This window comes from Hemiscyllium ocellatum, chromosome 1, assembly GCF_020745735.1.
Source record: "Hemiscyllium ocellatum isolate sHemOce1 chromosome 1, sHemOce1.pat.X.cur, whole genome shotgun sequence".
Lineage (NCBI taxonomy): Eukaryota > Metazoa > Chordata > Chondrichthyes > Orectolobiformes > Hemiscylliidae > Hemiscyllium > Hemiscyllium ocellatum.
This window is the reverse complement of record NC_083401.1, coordinates 140,263,510-140,281,917: the sequence shown is the minus strand read 5'-3', so window position 1 is coordinate 140,281,917 and position 18,408 is coordinate 140,263,510.

The following is an 18,408-nucleotide window of genomic DNA, read 5'->3' as shown; positions in this document are numbered from 1 at the left end:
GACGGTTTTAATCCAACAGGTTAAGAACAGTACAACTACACGAAAGATTTCTGCCGCCTGTTTTGCTCAACTTGCTATGGATGTTGCATCTGAGAAAATAGGCTCAGATTGTTTTCTTTGGAACACAGGAGGTTGAGAGGAGCAACTGATTGAGGCGCATAGCCTCTGGAGCAAATGGGAGCCTGGGTTTCCTGGTTTAGAGGTAGAGGCACTACCACTCTGTCAGAAGAACCCCTTCAGGTTATGAGGGACAAGGATAGTGTGAATAGAAAGTGGTTGTTCAAACTGTCAATGACAATGGGGGCAGACTTATAAAGTGAAAGGCAGGAGACTGAGGGGATTTGCAGATTTTTGTTTTCATTTGAAGGGTGGGGGTGTCTGGAATATGCTGGTGGGAGGTTAGTTGAGGCAGGTAGCCTCACAACTTTTAAAAAAGTACTTCGATAAATGCTTCAAGTATCGTAACATTCAATGTTATGGACCAAGTTCTGGAAAGTGGAGTTAGCGTAGATAGCTGCATGTTTTTGGTATAATTGACTTGGTGAACCAAAGGACTTCATCTGTACTGCATGATTCTATGAGCAGAAGTTGTGACAATAAAATAGGAGGGGCAGTCAAAAGAAATGAGTAAAATAAAACAAAGAACTGCAGATGCTGGAAATTTGAAAGAAAACTAGAAACTACTGGGGGAAAACCCAGCAAGTCTGACAGCATCCATGGAGAGAGAGAGAGAGAGCGAGCAGAATTACTGCTTGGAGTCCAGTGACCCTTCTCTCTCAAATTTATTGCCATCTTTAACTTCTCCTCATGGTACAAAGTCAGGTGATGAGTTAAATGATTCTAGAAAATTAAAATCATTAGTAAACTGGACGCAGGATGGAGTGTAGATTCAGTGAGAGACCTGGTTTTACAGGCTCGGATCTGTAGGTTGATTTTGCATCAGATATTTATTCCATTTTTAAGCAGATAGCTCTGGATGACTGAACCAAGCACTGCAGTGAATTCATGTACAGTACAGAGAAAGTGTTGGGTTACTTTAAATGTGCTTTCAATTTCAGCTTTTCATTTATAGAAGGAAGTGTCAGGTCAATGGATGTGCTGAAGGGTCAGGCAAAAATCAACGTCTTTATTTGCAAAGTCAGTTCAATGTCATTTTATCAGTACAAAAAAGAAAAATCTAAAAGCTTAAATTGGAGGCGTCAGATTCCCTGTCCTTCCCTGGCTGTTCATAGACTGTAGGGGGAATTCCTAACCCTCAGCAAAGGGAAGTCCTAGCTTGAAGAGCTTCCACCAATCCGAATTTGGTGAAGGGCCATAAGAAATAGGATCAATAGTAGGCCGTCTGATCCCGGAGTAAAAAAAGTGTGGCGCTGGAAAAGCGCACCCAGTCAGCACATTCCTGATGAAGAGCTTATGCTTGAAAGGTTGACTGTCCTGCTCCTCGGATGCTGCCTGACTGGCTGTGCTTTTCCAGCATCACGTTCTTTATTCTCATCTCCAGCATCAACGGTGCTCAACTTCTCCCATTTGATCCCTGAACCTGTTCTGCCATTCGATGGCTGAATTTCATGCTAAAGTGGTGAGGCTTTGAATCCAGATTTGGGTTGGTGCATGGGGGAGAATTTTGTAGGTCCATGGTGGGTAGGGTTTCTACCAGGAAGTGTATATAGCCTTGAAGTTTCCCTTTTGATTTTTCCTTTACCTACCCACCACCACCATGAGGCCAGACAGGGAGAGTTACTAGTCTGAGCTGTTGGTATTTAGTCTCTCCCCTGGTTGGTTACACATTGGCGATGGCAAAATGAGGCCTTGAAATGGGAATTGATTGCCCACTTGAGAGTCTCAAATGATCCACTGACATCACCACCTCTGCTGGGGATGGGGGCAGGAGCAAGTGGGTAGACAGCAGGCAATCTGCCCTTGGAAATAACAGGTGCTTCACCATCATACCTGCTTGTCAGGGCCAGGGAGTGTAAAAGTCAGTCCCAAAGAATTATTTCCAGCTGAGCTAACATCCAAAATTGAGTTATTTAAACCATAGCAGATTTCACCAGTCCGTTGTGAAAACTATTACAAGGGCTATGCATTTTAAAAAAAGAACAGATTCTGCAAATGCACACTCCAATCACTTATTCCTTAATTTGGATACCAGGATTTTCCATTTATTTATGTTAGCAATATCCGTGTAATCTGGGTGGAATCAGCTGAACTGGAATTTTTTTTAAAAATGGATGAGTTATGTTCACAGTCGCTTAGATTCATGCTTTGCAGTCTCTTGCATTTGTTTGATAAAACAGAACTTAAATATTTAAAAATAAAAAAATCCAATTCAAAACTTCGCATCCTGCAGTGATCAAGACTAGGATGCCATGAACCGAACTTGAAGATGGAACACCAGCTTATACAGTATGATGGGTATAGAAATGCAACTGGATTTGTTAATTGTCAGTCTTAGCAATATGATTAAGTCAGGGCAGACAGATAGAATCTAATTGTTCAGTGGTTTGCCATGGGGAATACAGCAAAGATTAGCAATCTAACTGCTTGTTCTGAGGTTAAACATCCAGTTGCATTTCCAAGCCAACTATGGTGTCACAATTTTCTCTTCTTCCCTTCAGATGTCTATAATTTTGTAAGATGCAATCTCAGGTAGTGCATTCAGGACCTTCACTGCAATAAGAGTTTTAGGAAATCTACTGGAGCAGGAGTTTGAATTAAGTCTGTTTGAGTTGAAGAGCTGGATTCTTAGATGTCATATGAAGGCTATACTAGTTCAGAATTCAGAATGGAGGCAATTTGTTTTTCTTATTTAATTAAGTTTGACGAGGCAGAGTTAACAACATTCCTTATCATTTTTAAGTCTTTAGTGCAGGAGTTAAAATGGCTCGTCCAATATTGGTCCTTCTTAATACAGAGTCAGCTCTCTGGGAAAGCAGATGAGGTTTACAGTCTAGCCTAGGGAAAATGCTATTGATATGAAGTAAAAATCTCTAATTAAACACAATATTATAACTGTGCATATCCAAATTTTATTGCGGTCTGTCCACAAATCCATGAATCAACAAATAGGGGAGAGACCGTATAGGATGCCACTGGACAGGAAAGATGCCATATCCATTATAACCCATGGTTATTTGCCCCATTTTAGAAAAAAACAAGTATCTGTAGAAGTAAACATTGTTAGAAGTCCAAATTACCTCCAAATCAAAAAAAAATTCATTTTCCAAAGAAAACATTACAGTCAAAGTCTTTGTATTCTTAATGACAAAACATCATTAAGGTGGATTACAAATCCTCTCCTTCCCCCATAATTAATGTTTATTACTCTTAGTTTTATTGAGTATCAGGGACACCAGATGTTTATATTTTTACACTTTCTCTTTCAGAGCTTTTTTTCCCAATGATGACACATTGTCTTCAAACTGAATTCTAACATTGACTGCCACCACTTCGCTTCCCTTCATTAGTTATTACTTTAAACTTTCACAGTTCCCAGTTAATCATTCTATAGTTCAACCACGCCTCCCATCCATGTTGTGTAGCCTTTCTGATCTGTAGCTGAACAATTTTCTTGTGATAATGGATTCTGTTGTTTTTCACAAAGATACAAGTTCCTAAAACATGAAGGAGAGCTTCACTGCTAGCTCCATAAACTCTGTATGTGACGTATCATAGCCCCAATTAAAAGAAAAGTACTGTGAGTGTTGGAAATCTGAAACAGCAGAAGAAAATGCTGGAGAAACTCAGCAGGTCTAGCAGCATCTGTGAAGAGAGAAATAGTGTTAAAGTTCTGAGTCTGGAATGACTCTCTCCCTCAGAACCCCAGAATCAGGGTTCTGAAATAGTCACATCAGACCCAAAATGTTAAATCTATTTCTCTCTCCACAGATGCTGACAGAACCTGTTGAGTTTCTCCAGTACTGCTTATGCATGTATCAGAGCCTGTACCTCCCAAAGTGATTACCTAATATAGAATGTATTTGTTTGAAGTTTTAGTATCTCGATTTATATGTGAATTGTTTAAACATATTGAAATATTTCCAATGATTTGATGCTGTCGTCATATGCATAATTTAATACGTTAAAAACTTGGGTCAGCTTATTAATAAAATTTGGCCTCTCTCTCTGTTCCTCATTAGAATTATTATATTTCTTTCGCATTTTTAATTTATTTTTGCTGTCATCATCCAGTAATTGCTCATCCAATTTGAGACCTCTTCAACATCACAATTTGAGAAACTTAGAATTCTCCTCAAGCTCATGTAATATATTCAATCTCTTAAACTGATAATTTTATCTGTCCTATTAATACCACTATCGGAACATAGAATATAGGAGCAACCGTAGGTCATTTGGCCCTTCGAGCCTGTTCTGTCATTCAGTGAGATCATGGCTGATCATCCAACTCAGTACTCTGTTCCCACTTTCTCCGCATTCCTTTGATCCCTTAAGCTCTAAGAACTATATATATATCTTCCTTTCAATTCTTCTGTATTTTGACCTCAGTGGTTTCCTGTGACAGAATTCCACGGGCTCACCATTCTCTTAATGATAAATCTCTGTCCAACAAGGCCTACCCCTTATTCTTAGATTGTAATCCCTGGTTCTTGACTTCCCAGTTATCAAGAATAACCTTTCTCACCTCTACTCTGTCTAGCCCTATCAGAATTTCATTGGTTTCTTGAGATATAAGCCTCATTCTTCTAAACTCGAATGAACATTGTTCCTAATCCATTTAGTCTCTCCCTGTGTTCATCTCCGTCTCGAGTAAACCTTTGTGATACTCCTTCCAAAGCCAGACCATCCTTCCTCAGATAAAGAGACCAAAACTGCGCACACAGCTAGAGGTGTGGTGTTGTAAAGGCCCTGTAGAGTTGAAGCAAGACATCCCTGTTCCTGTACTTGAATCTTCTCACAATGAAGGTCAACATACCATTTGCCATCTTCACCTGCTGCACCAGCTTCCTTAAGTTCAGTGACTGGTGTAAAGGGGCACTTCCTTTGTCACTCGGGTTTCATTGCAGCCATCGTTTCCCAACCTATTGCCATTCAGATAATAATCTGCCTTTCTGTGTTTACTACAAAAGTGGACAACTTCACATTCATGCTCATGGTATTGCATATGCCATGTATTTGCTCACTTTCTTAACTTGTCCAATTCACACTGAAGCATCTCTGTATCCTCCACACAGCTCATCCTACCACCCAACTTGGTGTTATCTGCAAAATTGAAGAAATTAATATTTAGTTCCATCATCAAAATCATCAATGTATGTTCTGAAGAGCTGGAATCCAAGCACCGGTCCCTACAGTACCCCACTAGGCACATCACAAGATCCATTTATTCCATACTCTGAGGTGGTTTGATGACACGATCCTGTGATTATCTCATACTTTCTCATTTTTTTGATAATTCCCACAGAAATTTGTATTTCTAATTTAGTTATCCCAAATCTCACTTTCTATTCTTTGTACAGGAAAATCCATCAATTATCTTGACTGGCACATGTAATAGACTTTTAATCTCATTATCCAAATCAACGTGAAACCTCACTGAGGATTAAATGGGAACAAAACCTTCATGTAAAGGATTTGAAAATTTCTACCCTGTATTGGATTGACTTTGGTCACACTCAAATGATTGATCCATTGTTTGAACTTAGTACACTCATTCTTTTGCACTGGCCCAAGGACCAATTCAGGCTCTCCTGTACTTATATATTCCAATTCAACCAGTTATCTTCCAATTTTCCTCCTCACTATATAATGTTTTATTTTTGCTAGCCACAAAAAAACTCTATCCATATTCTTAGGATTAGTTTCCAGTCCAATCTTATTACAAAAATATGAAAAAAAATTAGAATCTGTTCCATGTCCTTATATAAATTACGAATGGTTGTGATATCATCTGCAGAAATTCTGACTGTCTTCTCTTTGTTGATGTTTCTTTTATTTATCTGTTTTCAAGGTCAGTGTTTTTAAGTGTTAATATCACATACTGCCTGGTATTGTTTTTCCAATTTTAATAAAAATGTAATTTTTAATGGATTTTTTGCTTTTATTGTTTCCTGTCCATTTGCCTTCCAAACATTAGAATTCAATGCCTTTCATTTAATTGACCTACTATTGTCACACATTATGATCTCAGATCCTTTATCTTCTAACATACTTAACAGAGTACCCATAACAGCATGAAACCATGTCTGTGATCAGGAATGGCCCAACTTGAGCACTCCATAGAATCAAATAGGTTTGGTTTTACCTCCATTCCCCTTTGATCCTTGTAATAATGTCAGTACAGAACTAGTCCACATATTTAGTAAACTCCAGGAAAACCCCCAATCTCTTCAATCTCTGAATCATTTTGTGTCCCATCACATTAAATGCCTTTGCTAGACTGACTAAAGAGATCACAATTTGTTCCTTGGCTTTCTTCCCTCCTCTCAAGTTGTTTTGGAAAATAATCACATTTTTGTAACATCCTGACACATTAGCAAACTTTGACATTTTGAGCCAAAATCTTATTAAGGACATGCAGCAATAATGAAGCCATTATTATTATTAATCTCCAACTATCATGATTTCTAAGACTTGCAGACCTCTTGGATATAGTTAATAGAAATATTCTACGCAATTTGAAAGCCTTCCAAGTACCAGAGAATTTTATCCATCTATTGAAGCATCTAGCTAGAATGTTTGGTTTGGAGTTCACCTGTCCTTTTAAATCAGATGGCAATTTTATCCTCGCCAGCTGCTGTGCTGTCCCCCCAACTCCTCATAAGCTCCCCATCATCAATATCTCATGGTGTTGGTGATGATTCGCCACTGATGATTAGCCACTGCCAGTTCTCCACCAGCATTTCTCCACTGGGGTCGTTTGACCTCTGACAGTATTCGCCACCAGAAATATATATATATATATATCGCGATTGTTTTCCCTCCCACCTGTTCTTTCATACTTCTCAGTCCCCTTTATTTATACAACTACATTTTTTTTTAAATTACTATCATTTTATTGGTTTTATATAAAAATGAGTTACAAACTTTAACCAGAAAAAGGAAATATATTTTAAAAATCTTTATAATGGCAGTAAAATCTCACATTGATATTAAACAATGAAATTTTAGTTCATTTGATAGCTATGCGCTATTCCTCTAAGATATTCCAAACAATCTTCATTTATTGTTTTTATCACAGTGCCACTCTTGGTTTGGATCCGTCCATTACATCGGTCCCTTTGTTCACATCATCAAAACTTAATACTTGAATCACTCTTGGATAGTTTATCAAAAACATATATAAAACCATCATGGTAAAACTTCTTATTTTCACGTTTACTAATAATTTCTGTTTCCATTTTGAAGGCTTGAGGGTAAATGGGGGAAAAAAAAACTCTCCTGTAATGAAAATAGCAGGTTATCATCCAACAGGTTTAATTGGAAGCACACTAGCTTTCGGAGCGACGCTCCTTCATCAGGTGATAGTGGAGGGCTCAATCCTAACACACAGAATTTATAGCAAACATTTACAGTGTGATGTAACTAAAATTATACATTGAAAAATTGATTGTCTGTTAAGCCTTTCATCTGTTAGAATACAGTGATAGTTACACTTCTTTCATGTGTAAATCACAAAACCTTTTTTTTAAAAAAAGTTGCATTCTCTAGACAATATGTTGAAGGTGTTGGCCCCCTGTGTTCTCTGTCTGTGCCATGATGTTTAGATTGATTCTAATCTAAAAAGTGAGATAACGGAGTTTTACATGAATGCATGCAGTTTTGGAGCAAAGTACAATGTAACCCTGCAAGTACAAATCCACAACATAAAATATATGTGTGCATGTGGATCTTTGTCTGTCTGTGTGTGTCTGTCTATCTGGGTTGGGGGTTATGAGTGTGAGAAAGTGTGTGTGTAGTGAGTGCAGAGTGTCTTAAGTCTGTGAGGGTGTGTGTGTGTGTGTGTGTGTGTGTGTGTGTGGCAATGGTGGTCACCTGTAATGCCACATGAACCCAAGGTCCTGGTTGAGGCCCTCCCTATGGGTACCGAACTTACCTATCAGCCTCTGCTCGGCCACTTTTCTCTGCTGTCTGTCCTGAAGTCCACCTTGGAGGATGGTCACCCAAAGGTCCGAGGCTGAATGTCCTGGACCACTGAAGTGTTCCCCAACTGGGAGGGAACCCTCCTGTCTGTTGATTGTTGTGCGGTGCCCATTCATCCGTTGTCGTAGCCTCTGCTCGGTTTCCCCAATGTACCATGCCTGTAACGTATAAGATAGACAACATTGGCTGAGTCACATGAGTACCTGCCATGCACAAGGTGGGAGGTGTCCCCACGTGTAATGGTGGTATCTATGTCCACACTCTGACACACCTTGCAGCATGTACAGTGACAGGGTTGTATGGAGTTGTCCTGAGAGCCGGGCAGCTTGCTACGAACAACGATCTGTTTGAGGTTTGGTGGTTGTTTAAAGGGAAGTAGTGGAGGTGTGGGGAAGGTCTTGATGAGGTGCTCTTCCTCATTGATAATGTGTTGCAGATCATGAAGAACATGGCGTAATTTTTCAGCCCCTGGGAAATACTGATCAATGAAGGGTACCCTGTTGGTTGCAGCACGTGTCTGTCTCCTGAGGAAGTCATTACGGTTTCTTGCTGTGGCACATCGGAACTGGCGGTCGATGAGTTGAGCATCGTACCCCGTTCTCGTGGTAGTGTGGTGCTCGGGAGAACCCGATCAAATTAATTTCCTTCTTGACATTCAACAGTTGGGAGAGCTCTTTAAATAACATGGTCGGCAACAAATAAGGCGATGCTGGTAAATTTTCGAAAGCCCATGAAAGAAGCTTTCATGAGATCAGGATGGGACCATTCGACATAGCAGATTCACCGTCGATGAATTACCACTGCCCTTTGACCACCGAGGACGCTTAGCCACCGCCCATTGGCCACTGAAGACAATTCACCACCGCAAATAATTCGTATATTTTGAATATTGGTGATAGTGCTTACTTGTTCTCTAACATTTTAAACATTGTTAAATTTTTAAAAATTCTATTAACAAAAATAAATGGTTATTAAAACAAGTAAACACTATCACCAATATTCAATATATATATGACTAATTTGCAGTGGTGAATTGTCTTCAGTGGCCAATGGGCGGTGGCTAAGCATCCTCGGTGGTCAAAGGGCAGTGGCTATTCATCGGCGGTGAATCTGCTGTGTTGAATGGTCCCAGCCCGATCTCATGAGGCCCTTTTATTGTTTGTTTCTTTCATGGCTTTTGAAAATTTACCAGCATCGTCTTATTGTTGCCGACCATGTTATTTAAAGAGGTCTTCCAATTCTTGAATGTCAAGAGGGTAATTAATTTGATCGGGTTCTCCCGAGATTTTCCTAGCTAGACCTTTCTTGTCCTTACAAAACAGTTTTTGTATATTTTTATAACTAGATTTCTTTTTATGATATCTCTTTCCTGCTCACAAATTTATAAAAGGTTGTTGTGATTTTGGGACCTTGCTATTATTGGACAAATTGGAATTTATAACGTTATTGCATTGCTTCCTGACCAACAAATCATAGATTTTATTAATCTTCTTTATTGGAAACTCTATACTATGGCATTTTCTCATTCTGCTCTAATATATCCATAATATTCTTCTTGGCCTTATTGTAAGGAAATGGCAGAACACGACCAATCAAGATCTACACAAACAGAATCTTATTCAGGGATGTTCTCCAGCTCTGACTTCACTATGTTCACCACCTAGTCCATTTAGATGGAGGTGCAATCTCTATCTCTTAATTTTACAAATTCTGATAATTTTCTCTTTGTCAGTGTTTGTTTATTTATCAGTTCTCAAGGTCAGCGTGTTAACAGTGTTTATATTACATACTGCCCAGTATTGTTTCTCCAATTTTAATAAAAATGTGACTTCTTATTGGTCCACAAAGATTTCTTCACTCCTTTTGCTTTTATCATTTCCCATCCATTTGCTTTCCAAATTTTAGAATCCTATGTCTTTCATTTGGCCTCTTACAATTTTTAGAAGTAAACTTTTAAAATATATATTTCACACTCCAATTCTCCTTCATCAATAAGTGTCATTTTTCATTGATGATATTTACACATTAAAGCATGGTAACTACCCTCTTCACTACGCTCCCACTAAGAGCAACAAGCTTGCCTCATTGTATGTCTCCTTCTAATATGTAGTTTAAAAGTTCCCAATTCATAATAAGTCTTGTAACAAATCTCTCACAGGAGTGGCCCATTGGGATAGCTAATCCTAACACACTTGAGTCTACAACCTGTGGTCAAACTGTCCTGATTTGTCCCTCTATCTCACATTCTCTTCCCTCCCCAGTTACTCTCCTCCTATCTCATGGATATTGGGCACGTTTCCCCAGTCTTGAATTCTAAAAGGTAAGGCTTACCTCTGCCAGCAATTTCCTTTTTCCTGTAAATAGCTCATTAGCATTCACCTTGCTGAATACTTTGTCTAATATTCTAATGGGTGTATTAAGTGTGCTTTAAATGTTACAAACAAGTTTGTATATACACATCTTTATATTAAACATTGTCTAAATTGCTAAAATTAGCCCCTTTCAAACATTGGCAGTGGTACTTGCATTTTCTACATTTTGTAGTTCATATCCAAAACTCCAACTCGGATACAAATCGTTAAATTACAGCTAGGTGGCTTTGGTCTTTAATAGACTAGTTATTTCCTTTCATAACATGTTAATGGTCCCTGTAGATCTCCCCAACCAATCTTGATTTGATACCAGCCAATTTCTCTGATGAGCAGGAGGCTGGAAAAACACAGCAAGCCAAACCGCATCAGGAGACAGAGAAGTCAACAATTTGTGTGTAACCCTTCTGCAGAACATGGGGGTGGGTGTAAGGGGAGCTGCAAATAAAGTGATGGGGAAGGGACCAGGGTGGTAAGGTGGGGATAGGTGAAAACAAGTTGACTTCTCTACCTCCTGATGCTGCCTGGCTTGCTGTGTTCATCCAGCCTCCTGCATATCTACCTTGTATTCAAGCATCTGCAGTCTTTTTGTCTTTAGTTTCACTGAGACAGGGCTAGCTTACTGCACTGACCTCCTGATAGAGCCCATCCTGCCTGGTCATATTCTGATAGAACCAGGTGGAGGGCACAATTTTAGGGCTAGACTAATAATCCAATGACCCAGGTCATACTCTAGGGACCCAGGTTCAAATCCTGTCATGGCAGTGAGGAGAATTCTTTTATTTTAAAACAAAATCTACAAGTAAGTACCGAAGGATGGCTATGAAACCATTGCTGATTTGGTTCACTAATAGGGAAGGAAATCTGCTGTCCATCCTTACCTGGTCTACCCTGCATGTGACTCCAGACCAATTGCAATGTGGTTGACTCTTGAACAATTAGGGATGGACAATAAATTATGCCCTAACCACCAACTCCCAGATCCTATGAAAGATTTCTTTAAAAAGTGTCAGCCCACCACAGCTCCAAACAGGGAAACAGCTGTGGTTACTCATACCAGTTTGTATAAGAGATATACCAGCAAAACATCTGTACCTTGAGGAAACAACCTGACCAGACCTACTGGAAATTTGAAAGGTTTGAGCAGTTTTCTTTTGTCCAGTGGATGTTAGCATTTAATGCAAAAGGCTACTTGAACAAACCTCTATGAAGTAACGCTGCTTTTTATTAAAATTCACCCATAGGTGGAGTTTAAAATGGTGAGCTTAAACATATCCCTGAGAGTCTGTAGTATTTTGTATCTAAAGGAAGGGTGATCACATTTTGCCATGGTATGATTAGTAAACCTTTAGTGATACTTCGACACTAGGGCCAGCCAGATTCTGGGGTTGGGGAAACAAGCCCAGGTGCTGGTAAAAAGGATTAAAAGAGGGTGCATGCACATTCTCTTTTTTATTTCGCACGTATCTGGAGAGTGATCTGTGATGGGACCAGTGACCATGGAATCCACCCCCACTCTGTTTCTGGACAGAATTGATCTGCTTCTCAGCAATGACCTGTTTGGATTAAAAGAAATAGAATCCCAGCAGTTTCCAAGAAGCCCATTAACTGTGAACATTACAGTGGAAGAACTATCCCCCAGTCACCCCTGTGTTGCAAGTATAGACCCTATCACTGAGTGCTGAAAGTCCGCTGGCCAGCAGCTAAAGAAAAGGAAAGCACAACAAAAAGGCCCACTTTGAATGCTAAGATGCAATTTGCAAATATACTCCAATCAGAAGCTATACTCCATTGTAAACTTTCAAAATTCTTAAAACCAAATATTACATTTTATTTCAGGTGTAGGAACTCAATTGGATGAGCCATACAAATACAATAGGTACTGAGTTCAAATGCTAGGAATCAAGATTTGAATAATTCAACAGAACTAGAGGGCATATGTGTAGGGTGAGAAGGGAACGATATAAAAAGGGACCTAAGGGTCAACTTTTTCATGCAGAGGGTGGTACACTTATGGAATAAGCTACCAGAGGAATTTGTGGAGGCTGGTACAATCGCAACATTTAAGGCTTCTGGATGGGTTAATGAATAGGAACGGTTTAGAGGGATATGGGTCAAGTGCTGGCAAATAGGATTAAATTAATGTAGGATATCTGGTCAGCATCGATGAATTGGACCGAGAGGTCTGTTTTCATGCTGTACTTCTTTATGACTCTAACTCCTGATTGAGCACAGGCTGTCCATGATTTACAAGGTACAAGTCAGGAGTGTGAATGCAATACTCCCCATTTGCCTAGATGGATACAATTCCAACAACACTCAAGGTGCTTGGCACCACCCAGGACAAGCAACCCATTTGAATGACACCACATCCGCAAACATCCACTCCCTCCACCACTGACACTGAGTAGCAGCAGTGTATACTGTACACAACATGCACTAGACAAATTCACCAACAATCCTTAGATAGCATCCTTACTACCTGCAAATTTCCATCCAAGTTACTCATCTTAATTAGGAAGTATGTTGCTATTCTTTCCCTGTTGCTGGGTCAAAATCCCAGAACTCCTTCCCTAAAGGCTTTGTGGGTCGACCTACAAAGACTGTATCGGTTCAGAAATGCAGCTCACAACCCACCTTCTCGAGCAGCTAAGGATGGGCAGTAAATGCTAGACCAACCAGTAGTGGCTAGATCCTATGGATAAATTAACAAAAAGGACAAAACACTTAATCTTAATGCATTGCATCCATATATTTTAACCAAGTCTTAAGAACATTTATCAGGAGCATTGCTAGTCATTTAATAATTTGTTGGGAAAAAATGCACTGTCAGAGGACTGGTGAATAGCTAATATCATTTCTATACATCAGAAACTGAATAGGACATACCGAGGGACTTGTAGATCTGAGTCAGCTTAAATCAACAATGTGAAAAATAATGGAGTTCTTATGAAAGGACAGAATCGAGGAGCATCTGAAAATTAGTAATAAAATAATGAAGTTAACATGATGTCAAAAAAACTTATTCCTTTTACCAGTTTATTAAATATTTTGAAGAGTTAGCCAAGAGAGCAGACAACAGTTTTGTAACATAAAAGTATATATGATATACCTGGATTGTCAAAAGGTCTTTGATAAGGTACTGTACGGTTTTCTAATACCAAAGATCAGGCAATGTGGAATTGGGGACAAGTAGCAGAATTGAGTGCTTTTTGGCTTTAAGACAGAAAGCAGAGAGTGGAAATTAAGTACAGCTTATAGATTGGCAGAAGCTGAGATGAAATATTCAACATGGATCATTGGTGGGACTACTGGTTTTCACAATTTCCATGAATGAAATTTGGACTTTGAAATCTCAAATAGCAATTTAAAAGTTTGCAAATGAAGATTGGGACCATAGTAGTCAATACAAAGGAGGGTGTTACAAACTTGTGGAATTGGCAAATGACATACTACCTCACATTTATCTGCACTGTATGTCACAGTAAGAAGGAGAAAGTGAGGACTGCAGATGCTGGAGATCAGAGCTGAAAAATGTGTTGCTGGAAAAGCGCAGCAGGTCAGGCAGCATCCAAGGCGCAGGAGAATCGACGTTTCGGGCATAAGCCCTTCTTCAGGAATGAGGAAGGTGTGCCAAGATTCTCCTGCTCCTTGGATGCTGCCTGACCTGCTGCACTTTTCCAGCAACACATTTTTCAGCTGTCATAGTAAGAAGTATAATCTTCCCCTCGGTAGGAAATATTTTTTTGTATCCATTTGATCAAACCCTTTCATAATTTTAAGCAGGCTTTCTTAAGTAAATTTTCCTTTTCAAGAGAGAGAAGACCCAGCCTTTCAATCCCTTCCTGATATATATACCCACACGCAGCTGTCAACATCCTGTAAATTATTACATGCTCCCCTTGCTGATACCTCTGGTTACAGTTTTGCAACCAGAACTGCATGCTCTCTGGGCTAAGAAATGGTCAGTGCTGGTTTTGCCTAACTTCCTTACCATTCAGTTGGACTCCTTTAGAAATAGAGCCTGCTACTTGATCTTTTCTTTCAGGATCATGCTAATATGTGATGCAACTGATGTATTTGTACTTAAAGGGGTCTTTGTCCTTCTGCCTCACTTAGACTTGCACCTTGCATGAGACTTAAGTAATTTGGTAAATGTTAATAAACACTTCTACAGTTGTCATGTTACAGTGTGAATACTTCGGAGACCTTGACTAATGACCTGAAGTCCATTTTTAAATTCTAATTTTGACAGTGGAAAATTTAAATTCAAATAATAAGTAAATCTGGAATTAAAAAGCTAATGTCTGTAATTGTGACAATATTTAGTACCAGATCACCATTTTGTTTTTAAATCTACTTCACTAATCTCCTTTAGGGAGGGAAGTCTGCCTATTCTGCATCTACTAAGCTAAGAGACCTAATTGTAGAGGGCAGAACAACTGGGCAGCATGAAGGGTGTTTTTCAATTGTCCCTTTTATAAATATTTCTGAACGATAATCGATCACTCCACAAACACTGCAGGTAAATGCTGGCCTTTTTTATTTTTAAACAGTATTTAATTCCCTGGTGTCCAAGTAGCCTATTTGCAGCTTTTGAACAGCAATGTGATTTTTGTTACTCCATTGCCATGAAGTCTGTCCTATAATAAGGAGATGCAGTCAACAAAAGTAGCAACCCTGAGCAAAACCATATCTATGTCAAACTGCTGCTCAAGACCGACTTGATAAGATGAAACTGCCTGTAAGAATGCATGCAGATGGAATGGTGCAAATGTATTTCAAATATTGATGTAGATGCTCTGAGCTTTTCAAAGAGTCTGAATTTAACCAATGTTTCATTGGTAAGGCTTTCCTCACCAATAGCCTTGAACTATTGCTAACATGTTCCAACTAAAATGTTGCATTGATTTCTTGTCCTAACACTTTAAAAATGAAAACAGACACTCAAATCACAGTAACAATTACACTGTAATGTCATTTATCAAGGGACCACTCTTTTGATGCTTTCGATGCAAAGAGACTGTCATTGCTCGGTGTGTACTTTGTGTAATGTTGTGCCTGGTGTTCTGTGTTGATTATTTTAAAAGTTTGAATATTTTTATATTTCTGCACCTTTTTTTTTTCTCTCTCTGAAGAGGTGCATTGTGTTATGTGAAACATTTTTTTCTTTCTATTCCTCTTTTTAATCTTTTAACTGATTTCTAAACAAGCAAGGCACAAAATCATTCCACCTGAGGAGCTATACCTTTGTTCCAAGCACAACTGGAATCTCTGCAGTCCATATTAGCTTTGTTGATAGGTAAACATGCTTGAAGCTGGCATTAACAGATGTTTGACCTTTTTTACATGCCAACAGTAAGATCTTGTGGCATCCTGGGCAGTGTTCCTCCTCCTGAGCTAGAAGCTGTATGCTGAAGTCCCACCTTAGGACTTGTAGACCAAGGAACATACGTTCATAAATACAACCGTTCAAACAGTTTGATAATTAATCTGAAAGTCTGTTCACCAAGCCAATGGCAACTGGGGAGATAGCTGGTCAACCTTTGGAAATAAGGTAGAATTTCTAATCTATATTATTATAGCTCTAGACTGCAATATGTGTATGTGATATGCGTGTTATGATAGGAACTGAGATTTCTTGAAAGATCCGTAACACATCACAGCTGTCACAATTAATGACGGTCTATTACATGTCCAAAGATCATACTATTTCCAAAGTCTGTCTGAATCAGAGAGAGGATACTGTGTCAGACCTGCTGCCTCCAGTTTTCTTGGTTTTTTTCTGTGGCCTAGTTGTCCCAAATTAAATGATTGGAAGCTAATATGTGGAGTTAGGAGAGGCAGGAGTGTTCTCTCTATCTTCACCAAACCTGCCTACTTTGCAGCTGCCTCTCTTATTCACCTCCTTTCTTTGGTACACATTGCCATGTTAATATCAAAATAAAAGCATTGTATGGGTTTTTTTTCTGTTTGTTTTATTCATTTGTGGGTTGTGGGCCTAACTGTCTCAGCCAGCATTTATTCCTAAGTGGCAATTAAGAGCCAACCACATTGCTGAGGGTCTGGAGACATATGTAGTCCAGATCAAGTAAGGGTGGTAGATTTCCTTCCCTAAAAGGGATAAGTGAACCATGTGTTTTTTTTGTATTCCTGAGAATTGACAATGGTTCATGGTCATCATTAGACTCTTATTTCCAAATTATTATTGAATTCAAATTCCACCACCTGTCATGGTGGGTTTTTGAGCTCCGGTCCCCAGAACATAAGCTAGGTCTCTGGGTTAACAGTCCAGCAATAATATCACTAGGCTGTTGTCTTCCACTTGTTATTAGATAGGTTTCTTTCCGCACAAACTTGGCAAATGGAAAGCTTTTTAAGTCCTGGCATTATGCCACTAAAATTCAATTATATTTCAAAAGCAAACTTACAAAATGGATAAACAAATAAATCTGCTCTCCTGGGAAAGCCAAGGGCTATTTTAGTAAATATAAGCAGCCTAAAGATGTATGATTCCAGCTCAGCGGCTGCTATATTATAATACATTTGCATATAGCTAGCCTTTCAACACTAGCCTCCATATTAATTTGGAGCAAGAGTGCCATTTGGCCTCTTGAGCCTGCTTTCCCATTCATTTTGGATCTTGGCTAATCTGTTTTGAATCCCACATTTCCATCTACCCTGACTGACAAGAATTGATCTACCTCTACCTTATATTTTTAAAAATATTTCAAACAAAGTTTTACTTATGATCATATTTTAATATAAAGGAAGCAAAAATGTAATGTGCTCAAGCCCATTGGAAATTCTAGGACCAGTGATATTTATATAAAATGGTCAGTGAAAATTAACAGCAGGAATTTTCTGGAATATTGGATTGGATGAAAATGCTTTTGTAGAAAAATCTTTACTGTCTTACCAAAAAAAGGTTGTACCTGGAAGCTTGCGAAATTTAGTGGAGATTATTATTTTGCCACACCAGCATGTGGAGCTGAAGTTGAAATCACCTCCTTTTATAGAGGAACGATAAATCATGTTCTTGCATGTGTCTAAGGTGCTGACTTTGGGAAGGCTGTGAAAGTTATTCACCTGCTGCTGATTTCATCTTAAAATGGTATCTCATAGAATCACAGAACTGGTGCAGTGCATAAGGCAGTTCAGCTCTTTATATCTTTTTGCCAATCTTCTGCCTTTTCTCTACACCATTTCTGACAAAATAAATATTGATCCTGCTTTGAATGCCTCGATTGAACTTGCCTCTACCACATTTCCAGAGAGCGTATTTCCTATCCTACCTGTTCATTGTGCGAAAAAGTTGCATCTCTCATCACCCTTGCTTCATTTGCATATCATTTTAAATCAATGCCCTCATTGTTGTTTCATTTACAAGCAGAAGCAGACTCTCCCTCTCTACTATCTGGCCTGCTCATGCATTTGAAAAACTCAATCAGATCTCCTTCCAGTCACCTTCTCTGTCTGAGGAGAACTACCCCAACTTCAATCGATTCTCAAAACTGAAGTTTCTCATTCCTGAAACCAATGCACTCACATCTTTCCGATTAATGTGGTGTCCGCAACTGACACAATATTTCAAAAAAATATATTTTATTCATAAAGATATTTTGGTATCTGTACAGTTGGTGATGCCATTCATATATATAATATATATATACACATTGTGTTTCTTTACGTACACAGATCAGCCTGAATCATTTGTAAATACAAGTCTGTATGTTAACCATTCAGGTGTTCAGCTGATATTCCAGCTAAGGTCTAATAAGGATTCTTGTCCAAGTTCAACATCGCCTCCTTGATCCTGTACTTTGTCTTGAATGACACTTTTAATGTCGTGCTAATTTTGGTATGGATCTGAAGAAGAGATTATTAACTATTCTATAATTTTAAAGTAGACTTTACAAATTTTAGCTATAGGAATGCT